Source organism: Peromyscus eremicus, chromosome 8a (genome assembly GCF_949786415.1).
Source record: "Peromyscus eremicus chromosome 8a, PerEre_H2_v1, whole genome shotgun sequence".
NCBI lineage: Eukaryota > Metazoa > Chordata > Mammalia > Rodentia > Cricetidae > Peromyscus > Peromyscus eremicus.
This window is the reverse complement of record NC_081423.1, coordinates 10,600,949-10,614,047: the sequence shown is the minus strand read 5'-3', so window position 1 is coordinate 10,614,047 and position 13,099 is coordinate 10,600,949. Positions and strand designations below refer to the sequence as shown.

Sequence of the window (13,099 nt, the reverse complement as noted above, 5' to 3'; positions counted from 1 at the left end):
GCCCCAGTGGGGCGCCCCCGGCTTCCGCTTTGGGGAGGGAGTTTCCACTTGGTCACGACTCAAAAATGTGTCGCGGCCGCTCCTCCCTGCCCCAGGGTGTGTCTGTGGGGTCTCCTCCCTGCGAGGGAAGGAGCAGAGGCCAGGGGAAGGACTGCTCCTCTCCCCTGGGAAAGGTCGGTAGAAATGAGGGGGGACCCGCTGCTAGCTCCCTCTTGGTGCCTGTAAATAGATTTTTTCTTCTTTTCAGGGGATGGGTTGCAAACCCAGTACCTCAAGCATGCTAGGCAAGCATTCTTCAACTGAGCTAGACCTTTGGCCACATGCTTCAAAAGGAGAATATGATAGTTCGGATTTTCTGAGCAGGTGTTTCTTGTCAGGCCCTGGGCCCTCTATATGGACTACCTTTTAAACCTCCCAACAAGGAGTCAAAATTTACATTTAACAACTTCTCCACTATTTCACTGATGTACAGTGTTAGGACACAAACTCAAGAACTGGGATTTGATGGGATGACACGGTGGACCTTCCAGGTGGCTGGTCTTCTGCCGCGCCCTTCAGCAGCTGGGGCTTTCGACGTGTGAGGGAGAAGCTAAGTCCCAGGGAAACCAAAGTTCCAACGCAGGACAGACTTCTTAGGCAAAATAAAATGCAGGCCCTGGGGACAGCCAGACATTCCAACCGCTCTGTCACTTCAGTATGCCAGTTCAGTGTAACTGCCGGGCTGCACGTCTGCGAAGCCAGACTGCCGAAAGAATCCAGGCAGGGACTTTTCTAAGGGTGGAGTTGCCCGTATGGATATCCCCACTTGCAGTGTTATTCTTCCCCCGGAGCATCCAGGGCCTAGTCCCAACTTCTGAAACATGAGCACTTGAGGCTCTGTAGGACGGATCTTCCAGTGTGTCCTCAAACTGCCAGACCTCGCCAGGTTTTAGGAGTGTGTGTCCTGGACATTTTCCCCTTGGCCCTGTAGGCAGGGGCCACTGCACTGTATAGCCAGGCCCAGGGTGGGCCTTAATTCCCACTCTAGGCCTGCTTTTTCTCCTGGAGAAGGGTGTAAGGAACCGCCAGGACCACTTCCAGAATAAACACCCCACCCATAGGCAGCCCCAGCCCTGGAGGCTCAGCAAGGCCAGCGCTACTCAACGGATTGCTGGATTGTTGCTCACCGCTCACAAAGCCCACAGCTCAAGGTTAATAAGTCACCCGGCTCTCATGCCTATCACTCCTTTTACCCAGGCCTTGCTCAACACCCGCTGTAGCTTCAAGAAGAACAATAATGTTACTATTTGTTTCCTGTTCTTTTCCAGCCACACTGGAAGCCTTTTCCATGAGCCTCATGCAGCCCCATAAAGGATCCTGCAGACCGCGGTCTGTCCTACAGGTGAGGAGTGAGGCTTGGAAAGCCTTCTTGGGTACAGGCGGCAGTGGTTTGAGCCCTGTTTACTCACCCTGAGTCCTATGGTCTCTTCAGTTTTTCAGCATAAGGTCTCAAACTTACAGAGATCTACCTGCTGCTGAGTGCTGGTACCACACCTGGCTTTGCACCATAAGCCTAAAGGCTCATTTTATTTTAGTTCATGTTTATTTGTATTTTCCCTGCTTGTATGCATGTGCACCATGTGCATGCATGCTTGGTGCCCCTTGAACTGGAGTTATGGGTGGTTGTGGGAATGGAACCCAGAGCTTCTGCAAGAGCAACAAGTGCTCTTAGCTGCTGTGCGTCTCTTCAGTACCTATTTAATTCTCTGGTTTTGTTTTTTTAATATCCTACCAAAGTTTCCCCTCCCTCCCAGTTCCTCCTCCCATCCCCATTTAATTCTTTTTTAAAGATTTATTTATTCATTACACATAGAGTTCTGCCTGCGTGTATGCCTGCAGGCCAGAAGAGGGCACTAGATCTCATTATAGATGGATGTGAGCCACAACGAGGTTGCTGGGAACTGAACTTAGGACCTCTGGAAAAAACAGCCAGTAACCTTAACCTTTGAGCCATCTCTCCAGCCCACCCACCCCACCCCCACACATTTAATTCTTTTTTGTTTTGTTTTCTTTTTTGAGACAGGGTTTCTCTGTGTAGTTTTGGAGCCTGTCCTGGAACTCACTCTGTACACCAGGCTGGCCTTGAACTCACAGAGATCCACCTGTTTCTGCCTCCCAAGTGCTGGGATTAAAAGCGCGCACCACCGCTGCCCAGCACACATTTAATTCTTAAGGTAAGATTTTATACATACCAGGCGGGCCCAAAATTATTGTGTAGCCGAGGATGACCTTGAACTCTGATCTTCCTGCCTCTATACCAACTTTTCAATTCTTTTTGGTGGTGCTAGGGCTGGAACTGGGCCTTGCCAATGCTAGGGAAATGCATTACCATTGAGCCCCATCCTTAGTTCAAGACTCATTTCTTTATGTTGTTTTGCATCTTTTACACTCTGCCTCAGACTCCAAAAAGACAGAATCTTCCCTATGCCTCTGATTTCTTTATAGACCCAACCCCCTGTGTTAATTGAAGAGCCAGAAACTCCTATATTGTACATGGCACTCATGTACGTGATGAGCATGAGCAGCGATCCTTTGGGGGTATGACAGGTCAGAGGTCCCCCTAGAGTCAGTGATCTCCTTAAAGGCATGGGTGGTGTTGCCTAGCCCAGAACAGACAACCAACCTTCAATAAACAACAAATGGACCCATAAGAGCTTAATGATCAGCTACATATAGTATCACAAGCCTTTGATCTCAGCACTCAGGAGAGGCAGGCAGATCTTTGAGTTTTTCTTTTTTTAAAAGATTTATTTTTTATGTGCATGTGTTTTACCTGCATGTATGTATGTGTACCACATAAGTGTCTGGTGACAGAGGAGGTCAGAAGAGGACATCTGATCCCCCTGCCACTGAAGTTGCAGATGTTTGTGAGCCACGATGTGGGTGCTGGGAACTGAACCTGGGTCCTCCTCGAGAGCAGAGAGTGCTCTTGACTGCTGAGCCATCTCTCCAGACCTCTCCGCGTTCAAGACCAGCCTGGTCTACAAAATGAGTTCAGTTCAGCTAGGGCCACACAGTGAGACCCTGTTTCAAAAAACTAACCAACAAACAAAAAAAGATCTTAGTGAGTATCTATTGAATGGATGTGAACTGAAGACATGTTCAATACATTTTTTTTTTTTTTTTGGCTTTGTTTTGTTTTTGGTCATACTCAAAAGTGTTGCACCACCTCACCATACCCCGGTTCAATACACGTTTACTAGTAAAGGATTAGGACACCAAACTCAAATGTATCAACCAGTCATTCTTAGGGAGCCTTTACTCCCCCGAAAGGGAAAACTCAGAGCAACGTCAGTGAGTCCAGCCTTGGGGGGGGGTACCATCTAGAGGGAAAACTACCCTCCTTTCAGTTCTGGGCACACGAGGAAGAATGCCTGCTCAGAGAGGGGCTGCAAGGGAGCAGAGAACCATCACCAAGAGACTAAGACCAGAGAGGAATGGTCCCCTTTACCCACTGTTTACCATGAAGAATCCCAAGAAAACCATTTGGTCCCCTACCTTTTCAGATATCTGATGTCCTAGAGAGGCAGTGGGTTCAAGTACAGGCTTTGGAATCAAGCCTCAGATCCATTGAGATTGCAACCTGAATTATGCCTCCCACTAGCTTATAAAACTTTGGCTATCACTAGGCGGTGGCGCATGCCTTTAATCCCAGCACTCAGGAGGCAGAGGCAGGCGGATCTGGAGTTCGAGGACAGCCAGGGCTACACAGAGAAACGATGTCTTGAAAAACAAAAACAACAAAAAACTTTGGCTATGTTAATGTCCTTTTGCCTTGGTTTCTACCTCTGTAAAATGAGAATAATGGGGCCCACTCTTGAAGTTGTTGAGAATAAAGTGAAAATGTATAAAGAAAACGGTGCAGAGAAGGAATTGGTCTAGTTGAGGATTGGAGTTTTGAGATAGAATCTTGGCCCCAAAGCCAGCCTTAAAATCCAGGTTCTGATTGTGGACTCGGGCCACTACCACACCTAGTTTAGCAATCTATCTTCACTCTTACTGTTTTATTTTGAGACAGGGTCGTCCTGTGTAGCCCTTTCTGTCCTGGGACCTGCTATATGAACTGGGCTGGCTTCAAACACTTTTATTTTTTAAATGCTGGAGATAGGATTTCATTTTGTAGCCTAGGCTGTCCTGAATTTACTATATAGTTCAGGCTGACCTCCAACTTGTGGTGATCCTCCCGAGTGCTGGATTCCGGGCTGCTTTCTTTAATCTTGTTAGTTTTGTAGGAAACAGACAAATTTTGCTTAGGTTCCCCCTCCCAACCCTCGGTAGTTATGAGGGCACAAGCTAGGTCCTGGAATCGGGCCAGGCTTGCCATTTAATGGTGGTGTTAGTCTATATAATGTAAGTGTACCTCCATGTTCCCAGACACTCGGGATCCTGGGTCTGAGGTCTTCCTGGGAGCAAAACGAAAAAAAAAAAAATAAATTTTGAAGGTGAAGTTTCTTAGGGCCAAGTCTCTCCCAGCTGGGGTTGTTGGCCTTTTGTCCCTACAATTACATAGTGCCTGGTGTCCTACAAGCACTTGATACTTTCTTTTCTGGTATCAGGGATTGAACCTAGGAACATGCGCTGTACTACTGAGCTATACTCCCAGATCCTCAATAAGCATTTTTTTTCCTAAGTTAAGATTTATACTAGCCAGCCAGTTTAGTACTACCGATGCAGGACTGCAGTTGGCTGGGCTGAGATACTGCGCTGGGACTAGGCAAAGAGAACAGTTTGAATCATAGATTCAAGACGCCGGGAGGGGGCGCTTTGCAGCCCTTCGCCTCTGACTCTGTGATGTCCGGCTAGTGGAAGGATCCAGAGAGTCGGCCCTTAACAGCCCCCTCCTGGAAGCTTTAGGTCCCAGAGCTGGCCTTCCCCAAGTCCATCTGCCAGCTAATGTTTAACCGGGCAGCACTGTGACATTATCTACACTTGAGAAATGGGGATGAGGAGAGCAACCTTATCCCTGCCTTACGGCTTTTGCTTCTAGTGAACCGTCCTTCCTAGATCCCTTTCATGTACTGAAAGATCATAAGCACCTAATATGTGTCTTCGTTCCAAATGTAAGGAGCACGCATCATGGCTACATAATCAGTTAAGAGTACTGACAACGTGTGCGTTTGTTCACCACATCAGGAGCACCAATTATGTGCCTACCTGCGCACCAGATCAGGAGCATGTGCCAAGGGCAGTGCCTGGTGATGGGGATGCCCTGTGATCAAGACCCGCATCTTGATGTGGCTCTGGCGCAGACCGCGGGATCAAATGCCGGAATGAAAACAGAATTCCAAACCGTTTCCTGTGCTCAAGTCCAGCTTCGGATCAGGAGGTCTGTCTTTTTGAACCCAAATTTGTCACCAGACAGAAGACAGGTAAGAAGATCCTAGGCGCGGACTCAGGAATCGCCCAAAGAAAACACTAAAGAACGCAAGCCCGAGCTTCCCAGGAAAAGGTGGAAAACAGCTTAGCTGCCGTGTGCAAGCGGCACTCACTTGCATCCACTTCTCAGTGACCAACTCATTGAACTTACTGACCCCAAGTGTGGAGACCCCTGCGGCGCTCGGGCTGGGGGACCCAGGCTGTCTAGGCTGCAGTCACCAATATATCGGAATCCTGGATTTGTTGGGGCCAAGCCTTGTGCTTATTTCACCAGGAGGGGAACTGAGGCTGAAGACAAGGCAGAGCTGGAAGTGCGGAGCGTGGCCTCGAACCTGTCAGAATCAGCAAGGGCCTCTGCCTGAGCATTCCTGGAACTGGGCTGGGCGGAGAAATCAGGGCCTTGTGAGAGGCATTCCTACCGCCTTCCCGGCTGCCCAGGCTGCGGGGGCCCTGGCCAAGGTGACCCCGCAGGAGGAGGCGAGGGTCCCCACCCCTCGGCCGCTGCAGCCTCCTCCATCTTCCCGGTCCTTGGGGCTTTTCCTCCAGGCCGGCGCGCCCGCCCCTCTCCTAGGCTTCCCCAGGGGCGGGATATCTCGTCCTTCCCCCCCACCCCTCCACCCCCGCCTCCCAGGCCACCTCCGGGCCGTGTCCTAGCGCTGCCCTCGGGCCGGGGGCGGGACCGCGGCAGGCGAGGGGGGTGTCGAGGAGAACTCACGCCTCGGCCACGGCGGGGCTCCCTCCCTCCTTCCCGGTGCCCGCTCCCGCTGCTGTCCGCCCTTCCTCCCCTCCCCCGGCCCAGCCGGCCGCCCCCTCCCCCCGACGCGCACGCTCCGCCTGGCAGCTGGCGCCCCGGGCCTGGGGCCGCGGTGGCGAGAGGGGTTTGCAGGGAGGGCGGGAGCGAGTGAGCCGCGAGGGAGGGAGGCCGCCCCCCGCGCCCCTCCTCCTCGCCCTCCTCCACGGCCGACGGTCCCTCCTCCCGCCCCCTCCCTCCTCCTCTCTCCTCCCTCCCTCGCAAAGACATCCCCGCACGGCCCGGCCGCCGCGGCCACCTTCCCTGCCCCGAGCTGCAGATGTGGCGGAGCGGCCGGGCGCCGGGCGGCCGCGCCAGGGGAGCCCGCGCCCCGTGAGCCTAGCGCCCGGGCCCCCGCCCGCCCCGGCCCTCCCCCTCGCCCGCCCCCCGCTGTCCCCCGACCGCCGGAACCCGCAGCCGGAGCCAGTCAGCCCGGCCGCCGAGGTAGGAAGCCCCCCGGGGTCGCGCCGGGAGGACGCGGACCGGGCCGGGGACTTGTCTGCTGTGCGGGGCCGCGGGGCCCGAGGGTCGCCTCCCCCTCCCGCATCCACGCCTCGCCCCGGGCCATTGTGAGCCCTCGCTGAGGCCCCTGCGCTCGCTGGTTTGCGCGCTCCCTCCCTTGCCTGCTCCCTGGCTGGGTCCTTCGATCTCCCAGTCTTTTCTCCTCCCTTCCCTCCTTCTGTCTGGAGGCCGAGCCGAACTGCGGCCGGGCTCGGGGCGGGCGCAAACTTCAGTGGGGAAGTTGGGCGGTCTCGGTGGGGGTGCGCTGCGAGGTGAGAGGGGGGCACCCGGAGCCTGGGCATGAAGTTGTAAGGGGCATCAGGCGGCCCCTTTTGCTCACCGGTGCGCTCAGGTTGCTTGGAAGGTGCCCTCCCTGTCTGGGGAAAGTCTTCTTGCTGCCCTTCGCAAGCCCTGGGAAAGGCAGGGAGTGGGGCGTCCCTTGTTTCAGCACCGGGAGCTGGAGAACTGTCTAGCGTTTGCTCCACTCCTGCGAGGTGGATGGAAGCAGGTGAGGGACCTGGCAGGATGGGGAGGGTGAGTGATTGTATCTCAAGGGTGGGCCTGGAGGAGGGGGCTAGACAGGTGCATCCTCCTCCTACCAGGAAGATTCCTGTGTCTTCCTGCAGGCCCCCTGGGATGGGGCTGGAGTCCAGGCTGGCACCTGGACGCCTTGGCACACTGCCCTGCCCAGTAGGGTACTCAGGCCACAACAGGGCAGCATGCTGCCTGTCTGCCTATCCTGGAGGGCCCGCCCAGCCCAGCCAGAGGGTGGCCGGGAAGCACTGGTTGCAGGGAGTTGCCCAGCCCTGCCCTGGGGCCTGGGAAGCTGGAAGGGATGCTGGGAGGAGCCCTGGGCCCCCAGCCATCACAGCCCAAGATCTTGGCTCTGGAGGGAATGCTTGACACCAAGGGGGCAGCCAGGCCAGCCAATGGCCCTACCAGGGCCTGAGCTCCCATGGGTCTTCGTCTGGGACAGGGTTAGGGCCTGAGTCTTGGTCCTCTGTGGCAGGTACCCTGCACAGCAGCCTCTCAGCTGTCCTGGCACCCGGGAAGGAAGGTGGGGCTGAACCAGTGGCTAGGGAGACAATCGCTATCCTTGCCAGCTTTCCGAAGCCCCTTGGATCAGGGAGTGTAGAGTGACCACTTCAGTGTGCCCACCTCTCCCCAGGCCCCACTCTGGTGGCACAGTACCACAGCTGTCTCATCCCAGCCCACACATCCCTCTCTAGTGACCTCAGAGCCCTCCCTCTGGCCTCCTCTTTTCTTCCCTCTGGGCTCAGGCTGGGCCTCACAGCTGGCCCTGGACTGTACTGGGGGAGGGGCTGCACCTGGGGGGGGTCTCCTAAGACACCCCTTGCTGAGCTGCAGTCTAGCCCATTTCCAGATCATTCTTAGCTCAGTATATCCCTGTGTGCTGCCAAGCAGGAGGCTGTGCCAGCATTGGTTTTGTGGGGTGGGGACCCCTTGGAAGCAGACCTGTTTTTTTAGCCTTTCCCCCTCCCCCCTCTTTCCGGAGCTACCATTAGTGCTGACCCCCTGACCCCCTGTGCCTGCCTGCCCTTCCCTGTCTGTGACCCCTGACCTTTGGTGTTAAATCCCTCCAGCTGGGGCTCTCCGTCCCCAGAGTGACCCTAGCCCTGGCCCCCTGGGGCAACTCTCCCGCTCTTGGCTCTCTATACAGGGACACCTGCCAGCCCTCCCTCATTGATGGGGGGGCTGGGAAGCCAGACAATGAGTCACCCCACTTCCAGGCACTACTGCTTTTGGGGTCAGTGGCTTTTGGGGACTTGCTGGAGCCAGGACACAATCTGTGTAGAGTGAATGGGAAAAAGCTCCTGGCCAAAACACACTTTTTGCGTCTTGGGTTCGAATCTTGGCATAACCACCAGCTTTTGGGTGTTCTTTGGCCTGGCTCTTCCTCTGTCTAGGTCTCAGTTTCCTCATCTGTAAACTCTAGGGTCAGGCAAGGTGAGCTTTCTGAGTCCTAAGACTAGGTTGGCCTGTCAGTGGGGGCAGGGAGAAAGGATACATCCAACAAAAGCCAACTCTCAATTATCCGTGGGTGGAGCCAGTATGAATAACTGGATGCCACAGACATCCCAAAACCTCATTTTAAACAATCGTGTAAACCTCATCCCCACAAAGCTTTTGTTTCTAAAAAGCTCAGCTGCAAAAGGGTGGCCATAGTTTCTTCTCTAGCCCTCTTTCCTCAGTGCGAGTACCAGCGAGGGGGTGGAGGGCAAACTGGACCCCAGGCAGACAAAGGTCTGCCAGGCCTCCTCCTTAGGGCTGGAGGGAAGCTGGACCTCACCTCTGCGTCTCAGGCTCCCCTCCAAGGCTGGCCCAGCCTTGGCCCTGTGCAGTGGGAGGGTCCACTGGCCACCTAAATTGTTCCAGGGTCTGTGCTGGCTCCGGTGTAGAGTGAAGAATGTGTTTTTCCTCGCGACATTTTCCCATGCACATTTCCGACTCCCCAGCTGGATTCTCCTGGAATCTGAATTTCCCACTTATGGGAGAGGGCGGTGCCAGTGCTGGGCAGGGTTTGGGGCAATCCCAGGATGAAGGAGGAGGGTAACAGCTGTGGCTGGGGGACCAGATGTTGAGGCTGGGGCCTGCAGTTCTGCTTTTTGGGAGGCATTTGGGGCTCCTTAGTAGAGAGGAAGGGCTGGGGTGTGCATGTGCTATGCTCCTGGCTTGATTCCCCCAGCTTCATGTGCCTCTCTGCAAGATCCGCTGAGGGTTCCTGCATCCCAGGGGAAAGTGAGGTGGGCTCTTTACCCAAGTGGGAGATTTGGATTTCAAAGGGGCTAAGCCAAGGCTGCCCAAGGCTGTCCCTGAATCCCTTCTCTGTTCACTTACAGCTGTTATTATAAAGTACTGAGTAGGGAGGCCCTTTTCAAGGATGGTTGGGACCCTGTGGCTGACATGGGTGTGTGCTAAGCAATGAGAGACCCTTTCTTAGCTGTTGCAAGGGTCTCTGGGTCTAGCCAGAGCATTGAGGTTCTCCATCCTGCTTAGAAGCCGCCTTCAGGAGTTGTGAATACCCCCATGCTGAGTTAGAAGCCAAGCATGCATATGGAGATTCACCTCTCATAGACACCAGAGCCAGGTGACTGGCCAGTCATCTGTCTCTGTCTCAGTTCTGGGAGGATGGACTGTATAGTCCTAGTGAGGCTTGGGACGCAGTTGCTGACCCAGGGTTTTTCTTAGGTGGCTGACTGGGCCCTACCTTGGTGAATTTTAATACAAGTGTGGCCAGCTTGGGAACTGGGCATTTTTAGCAAGTACCTCTACTGCTGATTGGACAGATTGAACCATTGCTTTGATCTCAGGAACAGGACGGAGCCTGCTGGTGCTAGTGGTGGAGGGGGAGTGTTTGCAGGGCAAAGCCTGAATGTGTGCCCCCACATCTTCCCCCTTAGCAGAGACATCCCTCCTACTCTGGCTAATAAAAAATGGCAGCAGTCCCCAGGTGGGTTGGGTTGGGACAGCAATGGACCGGTAGTGTTGGGGGATGGGGCACTAATCCCTCCTGAGTACCCGTTGGAAAAATCCAGCCAGCATACATGCCTTCCACTTGCCTGGCCAACTTGACAGAGAATGCACCCTCACCTGAAATTGCCAAACCTGTGACAGACCCATTAATCCCAATTTGATAAATGAGGAAATACTGAGGCCCGGGATGGAAGGGGGCCAGTGTGCATCTAGCTCTGCGGGAAGGGGCGTGTCAGCCAGTTTCCTAGTCTGGATATAGCTGGGGCCTTGTCCTTTGCAGCTGGGTGCCCTGAGCCCCTTGCTCGTCTTTCCTTTAGAGCTGCTTCACCCCACCTCTCCATGGGAGAAGTGGGGTGGATGAGTAGTTAGGCCTGGCTCTCTTCCCCATTCCTGCCCTGGAGGGTGTGCTCACAGGTCTTCCTAAGAAGGCCTCTAGAAACCTCCTTTATAGCTGGTTGATCCCCTGGGAGTCCGGAGGTCCAGCCTGGGTGACCCTTCTGGCATTGCAGCTGGGACACCTTCCTCTAGGCATCTACCTCCAGGCTGGGCAGGCACAGTCCTTGACTGTGGCTGTTCATTCCCCATCCCCCAGACGGGAGGGGGAGGCCCTCGTTAGCTGGTGGCTGGGCTGGGAGGGGAGTGAGTCTGCTTTAGGAGCAGGGGCTTCCCATCTGCTCCAGATGCCCTTGGTGGGGGATGGGCAAAGGGGCTGAGAATCTTCCAGTGCCAGGACTGTTGCGGTGAGCAGCAAGGGCTCCTCAAGTCCTTTGTCTTGGATGCCTGAAAGGCCAGGTAGTTCCCACCACAGGGAGGGTCTGGGGCCTTCCAGTTGTGAAATGTGTGTGCCTTAGCAGATGGCTAGGAGAGGGGACCAGGAGTGGGTGGAAACCCAGCAGAGGACCCTGGAGGCTGCTGAGTTCACCTCCTGAGTTAGCCTGGGCTGGGAGCCTGAGAGACAACAGTCCCTCCCACCAGACAGGGTCTCTGTGGTTCACCATGCTCACCAGTCGGCATCTCCTTGAGATCTCAGCAATAAAAAGGGTTTGGGGAGGTTAGTGGGGGAAACTGAGGCTCTGAGAGATTTGGTGACTTGCCCTGTGGTCTCTTGGAGTGAGGGGAGGACAGAAGTCATCCCTTTCTGCCTAGCTCACCCACTCAGCTCCACAAAGCAGATCCAGAAGCCAGGGAAGCCTGCAGGCCCATCTTTACCCTGCCAGACCCAACCTGATCCAGTCTCTGAGGGCCCAGGGTCTGTGGAACCGAGCAGGGTAAGGTATCCTGGCACCTGGAACTGTCTGGGCCATGAAATGCCACTTCAGCCCGGAACCTGCTCAGTTCCAGTCCTGATTCCCAAGTCTACTCCCGTATCCAAGGAAGCCTGTCTTTGCCTCCACTGCCCTCTGCATCCGACTGGCACATTCCAGCCTGCCTGGGCTCGTCCTCCCTTGAGCCACACTGGTCTTCATTCAGAGTCCACACTGCCTTTTACAGGTGCCCTGGCCCCCAACTGTGATGCCCCTCCTCTGAGATGAGAAGGCTGTTGGACCTTTCCTCATCTCTCCCGTTCTGAAGTCCCTCCCTCCTTCCTGTGTGCTGGGGGCCGTGTCACAAGGATACCTTATCCTGCTCTGTTCCACAGACCCTGGATCAGGTTGGGTCTGGCAGGCCCCTTCTGATGGGCATTTCCTTGTGAGTGAGGATGGATCTGAAGGCTTCCTGGCTTCTGGGTTTGCTTTGTGGAGCTGAGTGGGTAAGCTAGGCAGAAAGGGATGACTCTGAGGAAGGGTGAAGGGTAGAGGCCAGCAGCGACTGTATGCAGCTACTGGTATGGACTAGGGTAGGTGGGAGTCCCAGGGATGAAGCTGAGGAGTTGGGTCCTTTTAGTCCTCCCAGCTGGCCAGTAATGGCAATACCATTTCTCCCCTCTCAACCCTTGTTCAAGTCTACCTGGTCCCAGTGTGTGCCTCATACAGGAGGAAAAGACTACTGGGTCCTGGGTCCTGCTTCCAACATTGGCCTTGGAAGACACTTCCATTTGTAGGGCTTAAGGCACCTGTACCTACCACCTCACCTGATAATAGACACGCAACTGAATTCACTTACTTTCCCACTCAACAAACATCCACCCAAGACCACATGTTTGGGAGAAGTGAAGCTTGGGTGCAACAGAACCATGTGAAGAAACCCGTCTGGATGTCCTAGGGTGTCCCAGCTCCCAGGTGTTCAGGCCAGCCCCATTCTTTTACAGTGGGGGAGCTAAGACCCAGGGTCTTGCCTTGTATCATATCAAGGCATAACTGGTTTTCCACCCCATAGCTCAAGGACATCTCCGCTCAGTTCATTATGGGAAGAGGATTGGGCTCTGGGTCAGCAGGAGCAGGGCGAGGGTCTGCTGGATGACCTTCCCTTGGGGGGGGTGTGTGTCTCTTCATGTTTGTGGGTACATGTGTGAGTGTGTGTTGTGTATGTAGAGGCCAGAAGCTGATCTTGGGTGTTATTCCTCAGAAGCTGTCCATCTGTTTTTTTGAGATAGCTCTCTGATAGCCCTGGACTCACCTCAGCTCGGCTGAGTTCCAGGGATCTGCCTGTCTGCTTTCCCAGTATAGGTATTGTAAGTATGGGTCGTTGTGCCTGGCTTTTGTCTCATGGGTTCTGAGGCCTGAACTCGGGTGCTTATGCTTACATGGCAAGATTTTACCAAACTAGCTGTCTTCTCTAGTCCTGGTCATCCCTTTTCTTCCGCAGTGGGCTTGGAGCTGCCCGGGAGCCCTAGTCCCTACCCACTTCAGGCCTTTCTTCTTGGAAGGAGGCTTCTTATGCCTGGAGAATGCCTGAGGCCGAAGGTCAGGTGGCAGTACCCAGGACACTGCAAGGGCCAGGCACACTTGGCACACTTGA

General features: G+C 54.7%; 1 protein-coding gene across 2 annotated transcripts in view; it reads left to right on the top strand.

Moving 5' to 3' along the window:
* Nucleotides 1-6,585: 6,585 nt before the first annotated feature.
* Glis2 (GLIS family zinc finger 2) overlaps nucleotides 6,586-13,099 on the top strand; it is a 21,776-nt gene continuing 15,262 nt past the window's right edge. For both annotated transcript variants that reach the window (XM_059270094.1, XM_059270093.1), the window contains exon 1: nucleotides 6,586-6,649. The gene's annotated coding sequence lies outside the window, so the exon portion shown is untranslated. The remainder of the gene's footprint in view (nucleotides 6,650-13,099) is intronic.